This window comes from Colobus angolensis, unplaced genomic scaffold, assembly GCF_000951035.1.
Source record: "Colobus angolensis palliatus isolate OR3802 unplaced genomic scaffold, Cang.pa_1.0 Scaffold396, whole genome shotgun sequence".
NCBI lineage: Eukaryota > Metazoa > Chordata > Mammalia > Primates > Cercopithecidae > Colobus > Colobus angolensis.
Window position 1 is genome coordinate 1,477,724 of NW_012117332.1, and position 21,317 is coordinate 1,499,040.

Genomic DNA, 21,317 nt, shown 5'->3' on the forward strand with positions numbered 1-21,317 from the left:
GGCTCTTGTCTTGACTGGTCCGGACACTTTCTGGCATCCAGTGCATCAGGGAGCCTGTAAGTTTGTGTTTGATGGTGGCTGTCCTTCCTCAAACCACTGGCTGGAAGGCAGGGTCCCTGCTGGGTCCCAGGGAGCTAGGAGTGCCGTTTGGGGAAGTCAGCTGTCTTGCCGTGATCTTCCGGAAGAGAAAGGTAGAGGACGGCAAGGACAAAGGGCACGACCGGGGGACACACGGCTTGGGGGACAGGGCACTGGGGTGCACACCAGGAGGCTGGAAACGAATTTGCTTCTGCCACCAGTTCTCAGAGCAACTGTAGGCTAATGAGGTCACCTCTAGGGGCTTCCTGTTTCTTCCCCTGTGAACTTAATACAGAATGATTTCTAAGATAACTCTCTGCACAAACATATTATGATGCTTTAGCATGAGAGAGGTGGGATTTGATGTGTGGAGGGCAGAGTTGAAACAATCATTTGAAACTGCCACTTCGGGCCATGGTCATTTAGAGATCTATTAGAAGGGACGTCTTTAGAAATAGAATGTCAACTGAAGGGGAACTCCACTTGATCTATTAAACATTGTCAATGTCCATCTGGCCCATTACTGGATCTTGAGGTTTGTGAGGGCAGGGACTCAGCCTGGCTTACTCACTGCTAGGTCCCTACCACTAAGAACTGCACCTGACAGGATATCCTCAATAAATAAGTACTAAATGAATGGATGAGATGGCAGTGGTTGCCACTGCTTCTGCTGTCAAACACAGACTCCACTTCCTGTTTTCCAGGGTCCTGCCTACCCATCTGAGGACATGCCTGCTCATCACCCACGTGCATCCTGTCACAGTGGGACCTGCGTGTGTTCCCTGCTCATCGTCACTTCCGTGGTTGTGCTGATCCTATGCGATTCTTCCAGGCCACGCCAAGTTCCACCTCTTCCACAAAGCCCACCTTGATTGCTGGGCCCTGGTTGAACTTCCTATTAGTAACACCCAGGTTAGTCCTACTTAATTCTTGCCTCCAGCCAAAGTGGACTTAGAACCTCCTTGCATGCCTGGTAAAGTCAAGGTTTTCAGCCAGGGCCTGTGTATAAAGCAGAAGCAGCACAGTGTCTGGTTTGAAGCTCAGCGCTTGGGTTCAGACGGCCGTGGCTTACAATCCCTTCTACACGTGTTGCCTGTGGAAACCCTTTGGTTCTCTGGGCTTGGAGCTCGCCTGTAATGGGACAAGCCACCTCACCTAGATTGTTGTTCTGAGGATTGAATCAGGTGATTCTGAGAGGCGTTTATGAGTCTTGCCTGAGTAATAATCCACGAAAAGTGGGCGTCAGTGCTGAAGCTCAGGGAAGAAATACGAAATTTGATTATATCCTTAGTCATGGCATTGGGTCACCACCTCAGCAGTTTTTATGAAAGTAGCATCTGACCTGGCAAAGACTGTGTCATCTTATTATCTCAGAAAGACAAATTTACGAGGTCAGATGATGGATGGCCAGGTTTCAGGCTTGTAGATTTCTCAATGGGGTGGAAGGAAGGACAGGAAAAGAGAGGCAGGAGAGAGAACACACTTAATTCTACTTCCCCCAGGGTGATGTTTCCTTCTTCCCCTTCCAGAGTTCTCAAAAAGGCATTCTAGCAAGTCCTGTAAAATACATGCTCATACAAAATCTCCTAATTTCCACAAATTGTTGAGAATTTAAAAACTCAGCTGGGGGTTTGCTGTTCTCGCCTGAGACACCAGGGTCACGTTTCCGTGCTTGCGGTCTTGAGACAGTACCAGGTATCTGAGATGAAGCTGGGGAAAGAAGGTCTGGTGACCCTGCTGGCCTGCTCCTCTTGAAAGATGCTTCCCGGCTGCTGGCTCCATCACTGGTGTGTCACAGGGCTTTAGGATTTGGAAAAGCAGAGGGATGTAAAACAAGATGGAATGGTCAGAATTGAGAGAACCATGTGCTGTAGTGCCATCTTTAGGGTGCCCATAACACGACCCTATGACATTAGAGGTGCTGGAATCACGGAAGAGGAATCCAGACTCTGTAATCTTCTTCCCCCTGGAAAATCTGCTCCAGAACTGGGGGATTGGAAGCTGTTAACTTGTGAGCCATCTTCTGCTCTGTTCAAGATGATAGGGGCCTTCTCCACATGCCCCTCACTCTGATTCTGCCTCACTTTTTATATTTTTTCACTGCCTCTTCTGGAATGTGCTTTTTCAACCCTCCAAATCTGTAGAGAAGAAATAAGCAGAAACTGAAATGGCTTTCTGGTGTTAAATGCTCTCAGCTTAGTGGAAGATCGAGCGTTGGGCTCGAGGCTGGACTTTTACGGAGAGCACTGCAATAGTGCTGTGGCCTTGCCTTTCTTTCTCATCACCCAGGTACAGTCCTGCCATCCTCAGAGGATGCCAGTCCCACACAGGGGGATCCTCCTCCACAGGAAAACCGAGGAACAACACAGGTTCGATGTGTAAGATGGTTAAGCACATTCGATCATCGAGATCTTTCCTCCCAAACCCTAATGCTACCCCAAGATGGGCTGCTGCCTGCTACCGTTTCAACATCGAGTCCTTTAAGATGCCATCTGAGAGAGAGATGGGAAGCGAGAGGCCAAGAAAAGTGAAAGGTAAGCACGAGACCAGTGGAATGAGTGGGGAGATCCGTCCGTCTGTCTGTCTGTCTGTCTGTCCGTCCGTCCGTTCATCTGTCCGTCTGTCCGTCCGTATGTCTGTCTGTCTGTTTGTTTGTTTGTTTGAAGTGTCTGCTGCTTGGCTGAGGTTATTGCTCTTCAGGGGAGGGGAAGTGCCTCTCTTCTCGTCTCTGATGGCTCCGCAGCTCTCAAAGGAAACTTGACAAACACATCGCAGCAGCGAGTGGAAACATGTCTGAGACGCTGTGGCGTAGCCCGGCTGGTTCTGTTCTTAGCAGTATTTGCTAAGTTCCATCCATTCGAGTGTTTTTAAACAATGGGAGGCATGTCATCTTGATTTGACAGGATAATCCTGAGTTTATAGAATTTCATCACAGTGTGTGAAACTGGTTTTTCACTTCACTATACTGGCCCTCCGCGGTGGAGTAAACTGGGCACTGAATAGAACAAATCTCCCTCCTCCGTGTGTCCCCCCAGCCCGCCACCTTTCGCCCTAAGCTCTGCCCTGCACCAGCGCCAGCCTTCTACTGGAGTTTGGCAGCTGCGGCAACCGCTGGCCATCTCTCAACCACGCCACAATATGTATCAATGTATTCTACAAATCACTGTATTTGCCAAGCATGAATTCAGAACAAAGTGTAGACCTCGTGTGGATCCCAGTTCAGGCAAGCAAATCTTCAAATGTGCATGAGACTGTTGGAGAAAGGCAAGCGCAGATAGGATAGGTGTTGACGTTAAAGAAATCTTACTTTTCTGTGTGTGGTGATGGTATTGTGGTTATTTTTAAAAGGGAGTGTCGTCCATGCCTTTTGATGTTATATATATTTTTAATTACAGATTAAAATGATTTTCCAAATGTGCTTCAAAATAATTCACGGAAGTAAGTGAGCTCAGGAATACAAAATAATAAATTTAGCTACAAGACGTTTATTGTTGAAGGTAGGCGATGGGCATGTGGGAATTTTTTATATAATTCTCTGTACTTTTGTTCCTGTTAGGAACTTTCCGTAATAGAAATTAGAAGAAGAAATGAGGTAGGACAACTGGGATAAGCAGAAGACAAGGGTGGACTCACAGGTTCTCCTCCACAGATGCTGCGGGGCCAGGGTGAGCGTCAGTGCCCTGAGTGCCTGCTCTGAGGCTGGAGCGGCTGGCTTGGCTGCCTTCCTGTCTGAGTGCAGCAAGAGGTGGAGGGAGGACTGGGGTGCACCTTCTGCAGTGGACAACGCTTTGGACACAGCAAACGTGCAGAGCCCAGTGCCCTGTGTGGGGACAGAGGAGTGTGGGTGTCAAAAAAGGAGACCACTTTTCCATTCTCTTGGGATCCTCCTTCACTGGAAGATTTGGGGCAATGCGCACCGCCTAACCTCCCTCTGCTTTCACGGCCTCGTGGAAAAAAGGGTTCCCTCCCCTATTCACACGTTTGTGGTCGTGATCATGGTGATTTAACTCACTAGTTTGCTTTCCCGATAGAAGGACATAACGGTAGAAGGTGAGAAGGGCAATTCTACCATCTGGTAAGAAAAAATGAGAAAAGGGGGTAACAGAGGCAGTTGTATGAAAAATCAGAACTACTAAATAATCCACAGCCAATTTGCTGTGGCACCTACTGCAATCCCCAAGACGAGCATCCAAAAGCCACCAGGAGGCCAAACCCCTCATTTGCTTTCATTAGAATCTTTCCTTTTTCTCCTTCCTTCCTTCCTTCGTTTTCTTTCTTTCTCTCTTTCTTTCTTCTTTTTTTTGACAGAGTCTCCCTCTGTCGCCCAGGCTGGAGTGCAGTGGTGTGATCTTGGCTCACTGCAACCTCTGCCTCCCGAGTTCAAGTGATTCTCCTGTCTCAGTCTCCCAAGTAGCTGAGATTACAGGCATGTACCACCATGCCCAGCTAATTTTTGGTATTTGTAGTAGGGACAGGGTTTCACCATGTTGATCAGGCTGGTCTCAAACTCCTGACCCCTGGTGATCTGCCCACCTCGGCCTCCCAAAGTGCTGGGATTACAGATGTGAGCCACCTTGCCTAGCCTTTCATTCGAATTTTTCTAAGAACTGACATTACTTTAGAGTCTTCCCTAATCAAAACTAAAATAACTTTTAGAATAACGGGAAATTACCTCCAATAGGGCCTGGATGAGATGATGGAACGGGGTACAGAAAGAAGAGAGAAGCTGGGCCTCCAGGAGACCCTCAGCTCAGGACTGAGGAGTGTCAGGCCCCGGTGTGTGTGGTGTGTGCTGGGGTGTGGAGGGTTGTGTATGTGAGGGTGGGGATGGGGGTTGCAGGTGCTGTGTGTGCTGTGTGTGAGTCGCACATGCAGGTGTTGCACATGTGTGTTGGGTTGTTGGTGAGAATCAGGTGTGGGTGCACGCTGGGTCTGTGGAGGGGTTATTTTTGGGTGCTGTGTGCATGTTGGGTGTGTATAGGATTGTTTTGGGTGGTGCATGTGTGTGAAAAATTTCTCTCTTTAAACTCAGACTTTGAACCCTGGAGGTTTTCCTCATAGGTCCTTGGGATTCTAGGGCAATAAGGAGAAAGGGTATTTTCTTAGGAGAAGCCACATCGCTGGACTCTTGAATTGCAATCCAGTACAACCAGATTCTATTAGCCGTTAGGAGAGAATGTGAAACTTCTCATTTATCTTAAGCCCTGAGCCAAATAGATTTTTTAAAAAAGCAAGAAAAAATCAACACAGATGTTCAGAAATGGGTCATGAGACTGGGCCAAATGAGAAGCCTCTTAGATCTTGGGAACTATGAGTGACTTAAAAGGCCTCCAGTTCTGGGATAATTGCTACCCACCCTTACGAAGATTCCCGGTTCACTTTCTGCGGGCTGGAGCATTTTTCAGCCATCCCAGAATTGTTGTTCTTTGTTTTCTGTTTTTTGGGGGACGGAGTCTCGCTCTGTCACCCAGGCTGGAGTGCAATGGCATGATCTCAGCTCACTGCAACCTCTGCCTCTCAGGCTCAAGAGATTCTCCTGCCTCCTGAGTAGCTGGGATTACAGGTGTCTGCCATCACACCTGGCTAATTTTTGTATTTTTAGTAGAGACGGGGTTTCAGCATGTTGGCCAGGCTGGTCTCGAACTCCTGACCTCAGGCGATCCTCCCGCCTTGGCCTCCCAAAGTGCTGGGATTACAGCTATGAGCCACCACACCTAGCCTGAGAATTGTCTTTTTGGCCAACTGGGGGAAAAACACTTGAATGGAACTTAAGTGATAAAAATAATAATATTTATGATTTTATAGTGAGTATTTTAATGCTAAATTGTGTTGATGTGAATAGTTCTTTTGGAACAACTCATTGATTCATCCATTCATTCACTCTGCAAGCATTTCTTTAGTGTTTACACTGGGCAGACAGCGTGACACAGACAGAAGACACAGCCCATGTCAGGGTCACACTCATAATTCTCTCACTGAACATTGGCTCCCTTCTCTGTGCTAGCTGCCAGGGACGTGGCAAGAATAAGACAAAGTCTGTCTCTGCCCTCGTAGAGCTGGCATTCTAGCAGGGAATTCAGACACCAAGTTATTAAGTCTCATGAGGAGAAATCTGGGGTTCAAGGAAGGATTCTTGGAGAAAGTGACAAGTCGTCTGCAATCCTGTGGATGTTAGCCAGGCAAAGCAAAGGCTCGTGGGAGGGGAGAGAGAGGGAGGAGGCGATTGTAAATTCAGCAACATCCTGCGGAGGTGCTGAGGTGGCTGTGAGTGGGAGAAGTGGGGTGTGTTTGCAGAACTGAAGGAAGGCTCTTGTGTCCGGAACCCAGAGGTGTTGGGGAGAGTTGGGTGGGAGAGGCTGGGGAGGTAGGTGGAGCAAGGTCAGGTGGAGTCTTGGAGGTCATCTTTTGTATTCCATCTGTGCTGTGATCAAAAGGACATGGTGATGTGCTTTGGTTTCAGGCCATCAGGATAAATGGTATGGAAGGACATCCCCAAGTGTACTGTCCCTGCCCTTGGCTGGGCCTCCAGGCCACAGCTCGATGTGGGAGTCATTCTGAAATGAAATGACATCTCTTAAAGCCTGTGTTTGCATTTCGGGTTGAAATGGAAGAATCAGCTATGACATGTAAAAAGGAGGAAATACGCCAGGCACGCTGGCTCACGCCTGTCATCCCAGCACTTGGGAGGCCGAGGCGAGTGTATCACGAGATCAGGAGTTTGAGACCAGCCTAGCCAACAGGATGAAACTCCATCTCTACTAAAAATACAAAAAAAATTAACTGGGTGTAGTGGCGGCGCCTGTAATCCCAGCTACTCGGGAGGCTGAGGCAGGAGAATCGCTTGAACCCGGGAGGCGGAGGTTGCAGTGAGCCGAGATAGTGCCACTGCACTCCAGCCTGCATGGCAGAGCAAGACTCTGTCTCAAAAAAAAAAAAAAAAAAGGAGGAAATACTGTTTCTGGTTTTGTTGTGTTGGTCATGGTGGTAGTCATCGTTAGTGGACCACATTGGTGGTTTCATATGTTATCTACTGAATTACAAAAGCACAGGGCTCATAATGTTCATTTTACATTCATTACAAACAATTTCTCCATCTGAAATAGAATGAACCTGACTACAAGGTTTTACTGCATCTTGCAGGACTTGAATGCGTGGGTTATACAATACATGAACCTAGTCCCGCATGTGTGTGCATGGATGTGGCATCCATTTTGGATTGCAGAGGGTGTGCAAACTACTTCTTAATTCTCAAAGGGGTTAGAAAGGCTCAAGTGCATTTTAAAAGGTATACAAGCATACCTTATTTTACTGCAGTTTGCTTTATTGTGGTTTGCAGATATTGTGGGTTTTTCCCACCCACTATTGTGTTTTTAAACATAAAGCTATTACACACTTAAAGGACTACAGTATAGCATAAACATAACTCTTATATGCATTGGGAAACCATAAAATTTGTGTGACTTACTTTATTGCAATATTCACTTTATTGTGATGGTCTAGAACTGAACCCACAATATCTCCAAGGTGTGCTTATAATAGAATTATAGGCCTTTGTGTTGAAAAAAAAACTTCTGTGGCCATGCTGTATTAGGCAATAAACTCAAAGGGCAGTAAACTCCAGACATAAATAAGGAAGTGTCATGCCACTTATATCAGCAGTTGTGCACAAAAGGGAATCTTCTACTCAAATCCAGCTCTGACTGGATTTACCAGAGGCTCTAAGCACCTTGAAGGCATTTGATCTTGACCATGGGGGGCGTTCTGTGAGCTTCAGAGTTTCTCTCCAAAGCCTTTTGCTCATACACATGCCCTGTCTCCTGTAAGGATTCGGTTCACACGGCATTCAGTATGTGTATGTAAATGTGTATTAAGTATGTTTATTCACACAATATATAAATGACTTTACATATTAGGCTCTATGTGTATCTTTTTCAGAGAGGTCTCCTAGCTCTTCTGGCTCTTTATAACCAAATAACCACAGAGGCAGCGAGCACCTTGACCTGGCAGACGGTCAGATGCCGCTGCTGTGTGTCTGAGCTCACAGAGGCCCAACACCTTGACCTGGCAGATGGTCAGATGCCATTGCTGTGTGTCTGAGCTCACAGAGGCCCAGGGATCAGCTCTGGAAACAGCCTCTACCTTTCCCCAGACCAGGGAAGAGGGGAAAGGTTAGAAACTTACACATTGTTAAGATAAACCTGGCCGGGCGTGGTGGTTCACGCCTGTAATCCCAGCACTTTCGGAGGCTGAGGCGGGCGGATCACAAGGTCAGGAGTTTGAGACCAGTCCGGCCAACATGGTGAAACCCCATCTCTATTAAAAATACAAAAAAATTAGCCGGATATGGTGTCAGGTGCCTGTAATCCTAGCTACTCTGGAGGTTGTGGCAGGAGAATCAGTTGAACCCGGGAGGCAGAGGTTGCAGTGAGCCAAGACCACGCCACTGCACTCCAACCTGGGCAACAAAACGAGACCCCGTCTCAAAAAAAAAAAAAAAAAAAAAAAAACTCTAAGGAATTGAAATTAAAAATGTTTTGTACAGATGTGAGCACTTACAGTACAATGCAACCAGTTGCCTAAAATCTGGGTGTTGCAGATATAAATACTCTAAAGGGTTAGGATGCTTTCTATGGGCAGCTGCTTAGCCTGTGTTTCTAAGGAGATGATCTTTTGATTGTTAATGAGTCCTGTGAGTGCTTTAAAAAAGAAAAATGGCATCGTATTTGAGAGATCTATACTAAAACTAATTGACACACACTTCAGGAAATACGACAGAAGAAAGGGCTTTTAATTTCTCTTTATTTTCTCATTATTGAAAAGGTCACTGATCAGTTGAATACAGATGAAAGGTTCTTAGAGTAGATCAATGACCTGTTGTTAGTGAAATTCTTGGAGTCTGAATCTTAGCTATTTAGAGTTTTACATTATAATCTTGAAATGTTTTGTCTATTATAATAATGAATAACTAACACACTAGAGTTTGTAGAAATTTTGATATACATTATTTCATTTGATAAAGAGAGTTTAAAGTCTAAAGCAACCATAGAAGTCTTTTAACTTTTACCTAAAACAATTTTGATAACCTATTGTGTTCATGGCAATTTCCTTTCTTAATGTCTTCACTTTTTCTTGGGAATCACTACTGCAAAATAGTTAAAAGAATATCTCTAGTTTCACTAAGTAAAAAGCCAACAAACCAATTGAAAAATTGACAAAGGGTATGAATAAGATAGCTTACTTATAAAATATAATAAACAAGCCCTAAATGTATGAGAAGGTGTTCAGCCAGATTCATAATAAGATAAATGTGAATTCAGTGAGAATATCTTTTATCACCTATAAAATAGGCAAAAATTCAAAGTGTGACAGCACATTCTGCGGACGAGGCCATAAGAATAAACAGGTATTTACACAAACTGCAGGAAAATGTGCTAATTGAAGGGAAATCCAGAAATATTAGGAAATCATAAAAGCTGAAAAATCAAGCATCTTTCAACCTGGAAGTACCACCTCTGGAAATTCACCCAACAGATACACTTACAAATAGGAAAAGATGACCACCAAGATTATTCATGACTGTATTGTGTGAATAGACAAGAACTGAAAGTGTCCATCGATCCTGAACTGGTTAAATCATGACAGAGTCATACGACAGAACAAGCAGTAAAAAAGAATGAGAAGGATGTTTACGACCTTATGACCTGTTATGGAAAGAGCCCTAATATATATAAATAACAGAAACAAAGGTGTGTAGAGCATACTGCATTTTGTGGAAGGAAGGTAGGAGAAACAAGCAAGCATATATTTGCATGTGCTTGCATTTTCATTAAAACTTCCAAAGGTATATTCCAGAAACTACTAAAAGTTGTCAACTGCATATTAGAGTTGGAGTCAGGAGTGAGCACAGAGAAAACAGGCAGGACTCCTCACAGCATGCCTTCTCGATTTTTTTTTTTAAACCAGGTGATGTGTTACCTATGTTGAAAAGAAACTAAAGACATTCAAAAATAAAAATGTGGGCTCCAGAATGAGCTTTCCTGAGCTCAAATCCAGTCTCTGTCACTTAGCAGATGTGTGGCCTTAGGCATCTTAGGCTTCTTGTCATTTATTTCCCAATCTTTGAAATGGGAATAATAATAATAGTAGCTAAACCACGAATTTGGAATTCAAAGAGATAGCACTTGAAAAGTATTTATGAGGGTGCCTGGCACCTATTAAGCGTGTAATATAGGTTTGCCATCATTATTTCTAAGCCAGTGATTCACTGGGAGAGGAGACACATTGGATTTGAGAAGTGCATTCTAAGAAGATGAGCGTTTAGAACACCAGTTATTGGGCTAGAAAAAAGTTAGAATGAGTTTCATTAAGCAGAATAAATCTTGATCTTGAGAACTAAGCTTGAACTCTGGTTTTAAGAGGAGGTATATAAATAGATTTTTCATTCAGAGTAGAACTACAGTGCTTAAGACAAAGTGAGCAGTTACCTGGTGAGGCTTTGCCAGTTAAAAGGCCCAGGGCTCGCTTGAACAACGGTAATAATACTACCTTTTGTTTTCGCATTACTCCGTATCATCTTTGATTGTATATCATCTTACATGCATACACTGTCTCATTTACTTTTCTTAAGATATTCCGCCCAGCTGTGTGAGTTGGCATTTTAAGTGCTTATCGGCCAATATGACAGTAAAATGAGAACAAGCCAGGGAAAGAAGTTTCCAATCTCTGTTTGTACACCCTTAAGCCAATCTCTACCACCTGAGTGGGCAACGTCCCTGCAGATGGTACAGAAGTCGAGGTGGCAATAAATCTAAACGCTGAGGAAGCACTGTATAAGGAACATTCATTTAGTAATTCGGGATCTGCCTATTTTAATGTGATCTTCTACTGTGCCAAACACTGAGGAAACCACGATGAGTAGACTACGGTCTGTACCTTCAGGAGCTCAGAGAGGGCCTGGGGTGCCCACAGGTTACCGTGGCGGGAAGCCCAGCGCTGCAGTGCAGATGTGTGGCAGGCACGGGGTGGAGGAGGGAGGGTAAAGGTTTCGCAGGTCAGCGAGCCGCTTGTTTGGTTCAGGTGAAAGATTTCCACCTTGGCAGGGAAACAGCAAAGACTCTGGAGTGCAGCTTTGAATCCCGTTTGGGGCTTTATTAATTTTCGTGAGACTCAACTTCTTCCCTGTTAGATGGGCTGACAATTCGACTCCCAGAGAAGTTATGCAAATTAGAAATAACGTACAGGTAAAGCAGCTAGAACCGAGCCTGGTGTACAGCAGGTACTCAATGGGTGGCAGCAGCAATGTTGACCAGCCACTGGAACGTAGGCTCCTTAGGGATGGGGAGTTTTTATTATTTTTTGGAGACAGTCTCCCTCTGTCTCCCAGGCTGGAGCGCAATGGTGCAATCTCAGCTCACTGCAATCTCCACCTCCTGGGTTCAAGAGATTCTCCTGTCTCGGCCTCCCGAGTAGCTGGGATTACAGGTGCCCACCACCACACGCGGCTAATTTTTTGTATTATTAGTAGAAATGGGGTTTTGCCGTGTTAGCCAGGCTGGTCTTGAGCTCCGACCTCAGGTGATCCGCCCGCCTCAGCCTCCCAAAGTGCTGGGATTACAGGCGTGGCCGCCACACCCAGCTGAGGATGGGGATTGTTGCCGGTTTTAGTCCCTTTCATGTGCCTCGATGTTTCTAGAACAATGGCATTTAGTAAACATATGTTAAAATGAAGGGATGATAGAAGGAGACAATAGCAGAGAAAACAGCACATGTAAAGGAAAGGCCTGCTTAGTCTGGAGGTAGCAGAGAAGTCACGTGTTTGGGCACCACCTGTGCGTGTGTACACATGGGCTGGCACTAGTGGGGAGAGAGGCAAGGGCAGGGCAGCGAGGAGGCGCCTTTAAAGAAATTTGAACAGCAGATTCTGCCATCAAGTTGATCTGAGATTTTAAGAGACATCATCCATAAAATCACTTTTTATAATCCCCAAATATTTGCTTCTGGAAGGAGAGAAGATCTGACAGGAGGTATTGGGATTTGGTTCTGTGATCTAAAGGAGCTGTAAATCTTAGGTTCATTTTAACTAGTGCAGCCCGGGATATAAACACTGTAACTGTATTTGGATTTATGTTCTGCCTCCTCCTGTGAGGCATGGAGCTGCTTTGCAGGGGAGGATGAAATGTACACAGGCAATCTGCATGTTTGGCATTTTCAAGGTTCAGAGTTACCTGATAAACCAAAACACGTCAGGCCTCAGCGTCCTCGAGCTGCTAAACTCTGCCTGCCACAGCGAGTGTGGACAAGGTGATTTGAACCTCCTTTAACCAGGTCCCAAATGACCTAGGACATTTGGATGTGGAGGGCTGATCCTGAGTCAAGCTTTGAATAAACTTAGAAGAGAGAGGCTGAAGGTAAGAAAAGTTAAGTTGTTCCTGCTTTTAAAAATGCTTTTCAGGAAAAGTCTCTGGTTCCAGAAATGCTGTGGGTAAGTAATCTGAAACCGCTCCAAATCCAGCTATCTCTAAGCGCTAGGAAAATGTTAGCAAACATCCTTTTAAAACAATAACAGTTAATATATAGTGAGCACTTATTAGATACTATACTACTTTATGTGCTTTATTTTGCTTAATTCTCCATGGGCCAACAAGCAGAACTATTCAAAAAATGATCCTGAGATCTCAGTCTACATGACCTAGGAAACGAGCTGGCTGGAACTGGAGTCTCCCCTCTTCCAGGAGAGAGGGTGTGCACCTAAACTCAGCTTCCCACACGACCAGCCTCAAACATTCCCCAAGAGGGGTGCTGCCCCTCTCCCCAGGACCCATGTGGTCCTCGGGTGCTGGGCAGCGGCTGGCCTTCCTCAGATGCCTCCTCAGCTCTGCTGGCATCTAGACCCCAACTGCCTGGCAATCAAGTGGTCCGCCTGCCTCCTTACTGGAAAGTGGTGCATGTTTCTTCTTTGAGGAGATAGAACAGTCGGGGCAGGACTGCAGCCCACTGCATGGCAAAGAGCTTTGTCTAACAGCATCCCCTGTTAGAATACACACGTTCTAGTCAAGCCCCCATGGGAAGTTGCTTAAAATTGACCAAGAACTAGCCTGAATGTAAATCTCAATAAAAAACAAGAATTAGGGCCAAGTGCGGTGGCTCACGCCTGTAATCTCAGCACTTTGGGAGGCCAGGGCAGGTGGATCACGAGGTCAGGAGATCGAGACCATCCTGGCTAACAGGGCGAAACACCATCTCTACTAAAAGTACAAAAACATTAGCCAGGCGTGGTGGCGGGCGCCTGTAGTCCCAGCTACTCAGGAGACTGAGGCAGCTGAATCGCTTGAACCTGGGAGGCGGGGGTTGCGGTGAGCCGAGATGGCGCCACTGCCCTCCAGCCTGGGCAACAGAGTGAGACTCCATCCCCAGAGAAACAAAACAAAACAAAAAAAAGCAAGGATTAGTGCGCAATGTGTTCTCTAGCTAACATCTAATTAAATCAGAAGTTAACGACGGAACCCACCGCCGCCCCAGCTGGAATGATGGCAGTTCCACAGTTTCCTTTGGGATCCTTGCCCGATTCCTTTTCTCATCTTCGCCAGGTCCCCCAGGTCCGGTCCCTGCACATAGGAGGCAAGGTGGGCATGTTTGTCTTGTTTTCAGCTGTAAAGGATATGACACATGAAGGGTGTGGTTCATTGTGGAATTTTTCTTCCTTTTATTTTTTTCTGAAACAGAGTTTCACTCCTGTTGCCCAAGCCAGAGTGCAATGGCGCGATCTCGGCTCCCTGTAACCTCTGCCTCCCGGGTTCAAGCAATTCTCCTGCCTCAGCCTCCCAAATACCTGGGATTACAGGTGCATGCCACCATGCCCGGCTATTTTTTTTTGTATTTTTAGTAGAAACGGGGTTTCACCACGTTGGCCAAGCTGGCCTTGAACTCCTGACCTCAGGTGATCCGCCCACCTCAGCCTCCCAAAGTGCTGGTATTACAGGTGTGAGCCGCTGGGCCCAGCCCAATTGTGGAATTTTTATAGCTGCACTTTCCAGGTTAAGGAATTTCCCCTGTATTCCTTTTCCCTGTGTGTCAGTGAAACAACATTGAAATTTATCAAATGTTCTGGTTTGACAAGGCTGAGTGGAAGTCTATGTGAGTGCATTACTGTATTTTCTACCTTTTTCTATACACTTTCAATATTTCACAATTCAAAAACGAATGAGCAAACATGCTCTTCACCGGCAAAATGTCCGCTCAAATGTCCTTCTTAACAACAGCAGCCAGTATGGAGCAAAAACCACACACAATATTTTTAGATGACGCTTGTTGAGTAAGAAATTTATTCAGAAAAAAAAAAGAAAGAAATGGGCTCCAATTCTCTTGCGCAGTAGTAGTGTGTTATGATACTGTGGGTCATATATTGTATAAAGCACCTCTAAGTTATTGGATAGGAATCTCCTGAAAATTAGTTTGGCGCCACCTTGATGCTCAGTTGGCTTATATTTTCATGCGTTTTGCTTACTTTATAGTAAAATGAGGCCTCTGTGACATAATGGTCATGGTACATCTGCTCTATGGGAGACAGATAATAATTCATCTGTTTAAGTGAAGTGATAATATTAACAGTATTTATCATATGTCAACTATATGTGTAAAATAAGAGTTCAGAGTGTAGACCCTGAGGTCAAATTGTCTGGGGTGAAATGCCATCTCGGTTGGCTGCTTGCTGGTTATGTAGCCGCTGACAAGGTGCTTGGCATCCCGGGCCTCTGTCTCCTCCTTTGTAAAGTGGGCATAGTGGCAGCACCTGGGTGTTAATGCCGTGTGAGGATCATGAACCACAAACACACGCCAGTGCCGGTGCGTAACTCGGAGTGAGTGAGAGCCCGGTGCTTCCCGAGCCCTTGCTGACTGCCAGGATCTGTGCCCAGTGCTTTGCCCATGTTGTCTCCTGCAGTGTCATGAGAGATATCCTCCTATGATGCCTACTTTGCACATGAGGTCATTGAGGTTTGTGGTTGTTTAATCCCTGCCTTATGACTGGTGTTGCTCATGTATAGGATCTGTTTGATGCTGCCTCCTTGATTAGAAATAAAGCCCTGATTTTTATCATTGTTCCCATGAGAAAATATTATCCACTTTGCAATGATTTGCTGACGGTGGCGTGTTGGGGAATGCACTCAAGCAATGAAATGAACAATTCACTAACTCAAATGAAGGAAAAGGAATTACAAAGCCAGCAGGGCATAGTGGAACGGAAACAGCATCAACCTGAGAACCAGGACGCCTGGGTCCTGTTCCTGGTTCTGCCTCAAATTGCCGTCTGTGAAGCAACAGGCCGTGTGCACATGGTAACTGGCTTCCCTTCTGTCTGTGTAAGCAGTGGCTTGAGAATGAGGGGACCAGAATCCTTGTTCTTGTTGCTTCATTTCTCTGACTTCAGATTTCTTGCCTGTCACCTTAGTGGATTGAAGCCAGGAACTTCAAGGCTCACTTGCTATTCTAATATTCCATTTGCCAGAAAAATTATTCCCTTTATCAGAAGTTATATGTCTCAGAGGTTTTAGAAACAATCAGGTCTAGTGCTGAAGAAGTAGCAATACTGAAAAAGTTTATAGATGTGTTATACGGTCGTATTTATTATTATTACAGATTTAGTCTGCAGTTATTAATTTGGGGAAATGTCATGGTTAAAGGCAGCTACAATTTTCTGAGTATTGCGTTGTGGTGTCATTGCCATGTGTGTTTTATACCATACAGACATTGGGAAAGATTTACATTTTTTTATAACACTTGATATTCCTATTCTGTGAGATCCTGCATGCACACTACACAATTCGGAAAACATTTTGCAACAGATGGGCATAAACAGACCCAGATGAAACTGGTTATTTAATCAGACTAACCTCGTTCCTTGGCTGATGACATGCACTTTCCAGCATTCCAATTTGTTATAACTTTAATCAGTTTGGACCCCCTTGGTTTTAAAGTATCTATGTCAGAAACAGTCACATGTAGGAAAAAGATTTGAAATCTCTCCAAATCCAAATGTGAAGCTTTTCAGCCAAGCTGTAGAAGGAAAGAAAACTTGGGAAGAAGAGCAGGTAGGCAGCCAAGACGGGAGACTTCGAAATGTCCGAGTTTGCCTTTGCTGTAGCTATTGACTTCATCTGGGACCCAGGGCAACTGCTCCTGCTTACCCAGGTCTCATTTATCCCAACTGTAAAGTGAGGATAATAGCCATTTAGGTACCTTGGAGGGGTAAGGCTGCGATTAATTAGTTAATGTGTTCAGTGTGCTTTGAAGTGCTAAGTGCTATTAAGCTTCATTTAGATTACCCTAATAATTTCATGAACTTGGGGTTCTTTTCACCAGCTGAGCAGTTGGGATCTCTTGATCAGATTTTTCAAATGGCAGAGCAGTTTTAATGCAAACACCTCAAAACTGGTTCGTACCGGTACTTCACATTAAGAAAAAGAGTTAAACACTTGAGCAATTACCATGTCCCAGTGTACCAGAGGGCACAATAATCTCTTCACGATAATGGAGGTAAATATTAACACCTTTTCCCCTTTTGCTTGGTTCCCTCTCCCCTAGTCTCTTATATCTCAGTGCCTCTTAGAGTCTCACAGTCTGAAATGTTTGCAACAGAAACTCAGAGTAATGACTTTACACAGCTCACGAGCGTGCTTGGCGATAGGCTGGCTGTGATGCGCCGTGTTCCCTGGTCCTGAGCGCATGACATGGGGGTGTGGGTGTCTCGGCTGGGTGCTTACTGTTGCCACGGACACCGTTTCAACCGGTAGGGAACAGGGCTTTCAGTTTATTATCTAAGGCCCAGGTGAAGAATACCCTAGAAGATGGAGGTTTCAAACGGGCCTGATCTGAAGAGGCACCCAAACTATTTGAAACCAGCTTCTTTAAACACACTGGAGCTGTCCATATCCGAACTCATGTTTTCTTTTAGGAGCTTCCTGGAAGTCAAGTAGGTGGGGGGGTGGCCAGGCAGGGGCCGGTGGTGCGGTTGAGGCCCAGGGTCAGCACACTTCACGATGACTCGGGTCAGAGCACACATTCTGCAAGCTGCCTGGTGCCAAGCTGCCTCCACCCGCAAGGTAAACCTTTCGCAGGCCTGTCGGGCAGAGGTCCGGGAAAGGACAGTCAGGGCCTCGGCCTGTGATCCATGGCTTGGGGAAATGCATCCTTCCCACCGTTAGTGGTCTGCCCTCCTCGCACGACAGGCAGCAGGTTTAGAAGTGGCTCCAGATTGGTCAGCGTTATGTAGAAAGTGATGAAGGAAGAGAAAGTCAGTGGGTTCCATGTCCTGGGCCAGGCCCGCTGGTTTGCAGGAGAACCTTAGTTATTCAGTCTGGTCTTTTCTCATCCAGTCTAAAAGCTACCCAGGTGTCCTGAGCAGCAATGTCAGAAAATACTTAGGGACAGAAGTGCAAGTTTTTTTAAAAAAACAAGGGACACTGTTGAGGGTGGAGGGCGAGAGGAGGGAGAGGAGCAGAAGAGATAACTATTGAGTATTGGGTTTAGTATCTGGGGGATGAAATAATCTGTACAACAAACCCTCGTGACACCAGCTCACCTATGTAACAAACATGCACATGTACCTTCGAACATAAAATCACAGTTACAAAAATTTAACTGAGGCCAATAAAACTCATGAGAAGCACAGTCCCTTTCTTACCTTTCTGCATTCCTTTAATTTGGTTCCCTTTGATGTATCTTCCACAATTGTGGCTCTTATTTGAGGATTGCGTGACACGGACTACTTATCTTTTTTATTGTATTTAATCAGCACTTTCTAAATCAAGATACAGGAGAAAATATGTTCTATTTTTTAATTTAGTAGGCTAGCATGAATTTGATGTAGATAAGACACCCTCACTTGGTTTTGCATTGCCTGCTGGATAAACATTCCTGGTATATGTAATGTTGTATCACGGAGCTAGCACAGGGAGCTGAGGTGCAATAACTTGCTGGGCCTCTAGCGAGTGGGTTGAGTGATTTCATTCCAGGCCTGTCCAGTGGTGCGTGAGCGGAGGGCTTCCCATGGTCTGATTGGCAGGCCTGACTCTCTGAGAGTAGCCAGCCTTTCTGCCCAGACACAAGAGTGATGGGATCAATTCTAGCTGGAACAGAGCAGCCCAGCGTAAAGCATCTGAAGGATGGAGGCTTCAGGGATGAAGATTCCCCTAAACCTCTTTATTAAGTACTCTTTGTTTTAAGATGGAGTTTTGCTCTCTTTGCCCAGGCTGGAGGGCAGTGGTGCGATCTCAGCTCACTGCAACCTCCGCCTCTGGTTCAAGTGATTCTCCTGCCTCAGTGTCCCAAGTAGCTGGGATTACAGGTGCGCACCACAACACCTGGCTAATTTTTGTATTTTTAGTAGAGACAGGATTTCACCGTGTTGGCCAGGCTGGTCTCAAACTCCTGACTTCAGGGAATCCGCCCACCTCGGCCTCCCAAAGTGCTGGGATTACAGAGAAGAGCCACTGAGCCCGGCCTATTAAGTACATTTTTAAGAGGAACAATTCACTACCATGGCATCTATTTTTAAAAGTCTGTAACTGTTAGAAATAAGCCTGAAAATGGTATTAGCCTACACAGAAGCATAACTTAACATAAATTGAAAGGAATACCTTCGACAGAAAAACTGGAATGCAATAATTGATTTGGGAAATGGGTTTAGTGAGTCTGTCTCATTTTTCTTGCTGTCTTCCTGGGGCTTGGACAAAATCCCCATTTTTTGTTTCAGGTCTTTGCACGCTTTTTTTCTAAAGTGATCAGCATATATTTTCCTGCCTTGGGACACTCAGTATTATTGAGGCTAGTTAAATTGTTTTCGTTAATAAGCAATAGAGACAAGTTTAGCAAGTCTCTTTAGCAAGTCTCTTCCTAAGAGCTGCTAAGCCCTTCAGGACTCACTGGCTGGAGTCCTCGCCTCTGTCTGCTGTCCTGGCTTTACCCTTAGGGAGAAGGGTGAAGTTGCTCTTGAACTTTTGAGTAACCAAAGGAGCAGGAGTGGTAAGATCTGCAGAAAATCCACACCCTGGGTCATCCGGATGAAGAACTAATTATTGTCAGAGGGAAAACTGAGCCCCGCAGGATAGGAACAAAACCTCGTACCCAGTAACTGTGCGACGCTGGCACCTCCAGACGGGCTGAGCCTGACCAGCATTTCTCAGTATCGCCACGAGCACGGTCAGCCACTGGGTGTGGCTACACAACTGTCACATGCAACCCAGGGATTCGACTGCTTGGGATTTAACAGACACCAAAATGACCGCATCCTTGTCTAGAAGAGAACGCCACGCCTTCATACCTTGATTAATTAAAATGAGGCAATCGTGGGAAATAAACCCCACAGTTGGGTGTTGACTTTCCTGCTAGGCCCCTCTCTTAGGCCTCCTGGCCTGTCCTCCTGTGCTCTGTGCTGTGTGCAGAGCTCCTGTTTGGTTCTGTTCCGCTCAGCGCCTGTTTTCTGCTCCTCCCATCATGGCGCTCAGGCCTTCCTGCTGCGCCTTCTGAGTTTTTCTTCCTCCGGTTGCTGGTTCAGGCTGTGAGGCCTGAGTCTTTCTCACCTACACAGGCAGGGCTATGTGCTGCCCAGATCCAGAGAACCGTCTCTCTGCCTTCAAAACATTGTTCAAGGCCTGCTGCCTGGCCTGCCCCGGAAATGTGCCTCTATTTCATGGAACCGTGGCTTTCTCTGTTGCCTGGCCACGGGTGCTTTGTTGCAGCAGGGGCCGTGGTTGCGGCCTGGGTAGGCACAGTGAATTCCAGATCGGTCCACACTGAAGAAGGCTCGTCCATGGTAGGAAAGTTGGAGAACACAGAATAAATAAATCTGTGCCCCTCTTTCAAACACTCAGTGATGCCAGCTGCCAGCAATTTCCCCATTTCATCCCAGAGTGTGTTTAATCAAGTGTTTCTCTCTGTTGCACTGTCTGGGAGGAACATCTTTTCTACAGTTTCTGGGCAATATACGTCCTGATGACTTGAATATCCTCCCAATCGCACCGCCTGTGTTGAAAGGAGGCTTTCCATTCACTGTTGCCTAATGGTGACATTATTCATCTGTTTCAGATAAGCACATAACACAATTTTTGATTTGCTTCTGCCCTTTTGAAGGGGAACCGTAACTCTTTTCTGCTTATAGAGTTATTGGGAACATTAGGGTGGCAGCCCTTTGGAATATTTTTGTCTTAAGACAAAGCAGAATGGAGAATGTGAGCTTAATGTCACAAAGATGTAAGACCCGTGGTGGGAGCAGGAGCTTGCCTATGCCGGCCTGGGGCAGCCCGCAGCTAGCAGCTGTCACCGGGACCCCCGGCCCGGCAACCCTGGCCTAGCCGAGCAGCGGCTGCCTGCAACCCAGAGAAGCACAAGATCCCCCGTGGAGCCTGAGAACAAGTTCGTAGCTTATCTAAGAAAGCCGTCAGTGTTGATCAAGGGTATGGCTTATGATAACATTTTCAGTCCAACTCCAAACAGAATGACCTAACTTGCCACTCCCATGAACTTCAAGTATGAAGTAGGTTTAGTCACAAAGAAGAAAGTACTAGAACCCTTGCAATAATTTTCTTTGTTTGTTTTTATGCTTATCACTCAGCATAGGTTTAGAAAAAGGCTGGCCAACTTATTCTGTCAAGGACCTGGTAGTAAAGATGTTAGGCTTTGTGGACTGGGCTGTGTCCCTCACGAATACCCAGCTCTGCTGTGCAGCCACAGACCATCCACAAGCAAATGGGCTTGGCTGTTTTCCAATGAAACTTTATTTATGAAAACACTGGACTCCTGGTGCTGGATTTGGTCTGTGGCCAGCAGTTTGCTGACACCTGGTCTAAGAAGACAAGGGTATAATGTTCTCTAAACACCTCGACCTGGGCTCTGCTCAGTAGCCAGGTCTGGGTCTCTGCTTTCTAGAAGCTCCCAGAGGCCAGGGCGGAGGAGGGGCTGTGTCCCTCCCAGGAGCTGCGGGAGGGCCGCTCTCCTCCCAGCAAGGTCTCTGCCCTGCCTCCCTGCCCTCTGTCTGGAATCCTCTTCTGCTTTCTACCCAGAAATTCTCAGAGTACGAGATGCTGGGACACTGGGCACAGCAGGAGCTCTGAGTCTTTCTGGTTCCTGCGTGACTGGACCAGGCATTGGAGCCTCTTCCCCGTTGTCTCTAAACCTAGATTTTACTTCCTGAACTTCTGGAACATGAAGCTTGCTCTCTATAAACCAAACCTTGAAGTCCCCCAATT

At 45.9% G+C, this 21,317-nt stretch overlaps 1 long non-coding RNA gene across 1 annotated transcript in view; it reads left to right on the forward strand.

The window, feature by feature from the left end:
• The first annotated feature begins 926 nt into the window (after positions 1–926).
• LOC105521093 overlaps positions 927–21,317 on the forward strand; it is a 143,264-nt gene continuing 122,873 nt past the window's right edge. Inside the window, exon 1 of the long non-coding RNA XR_001003221.1 lies at positions 927–2,612. This is a non-coding gene — a long non-coding RNA (uncharacterized LOC105521093). The remainder of the gene's footprint in view (positions 2,613–21,317) is intronic.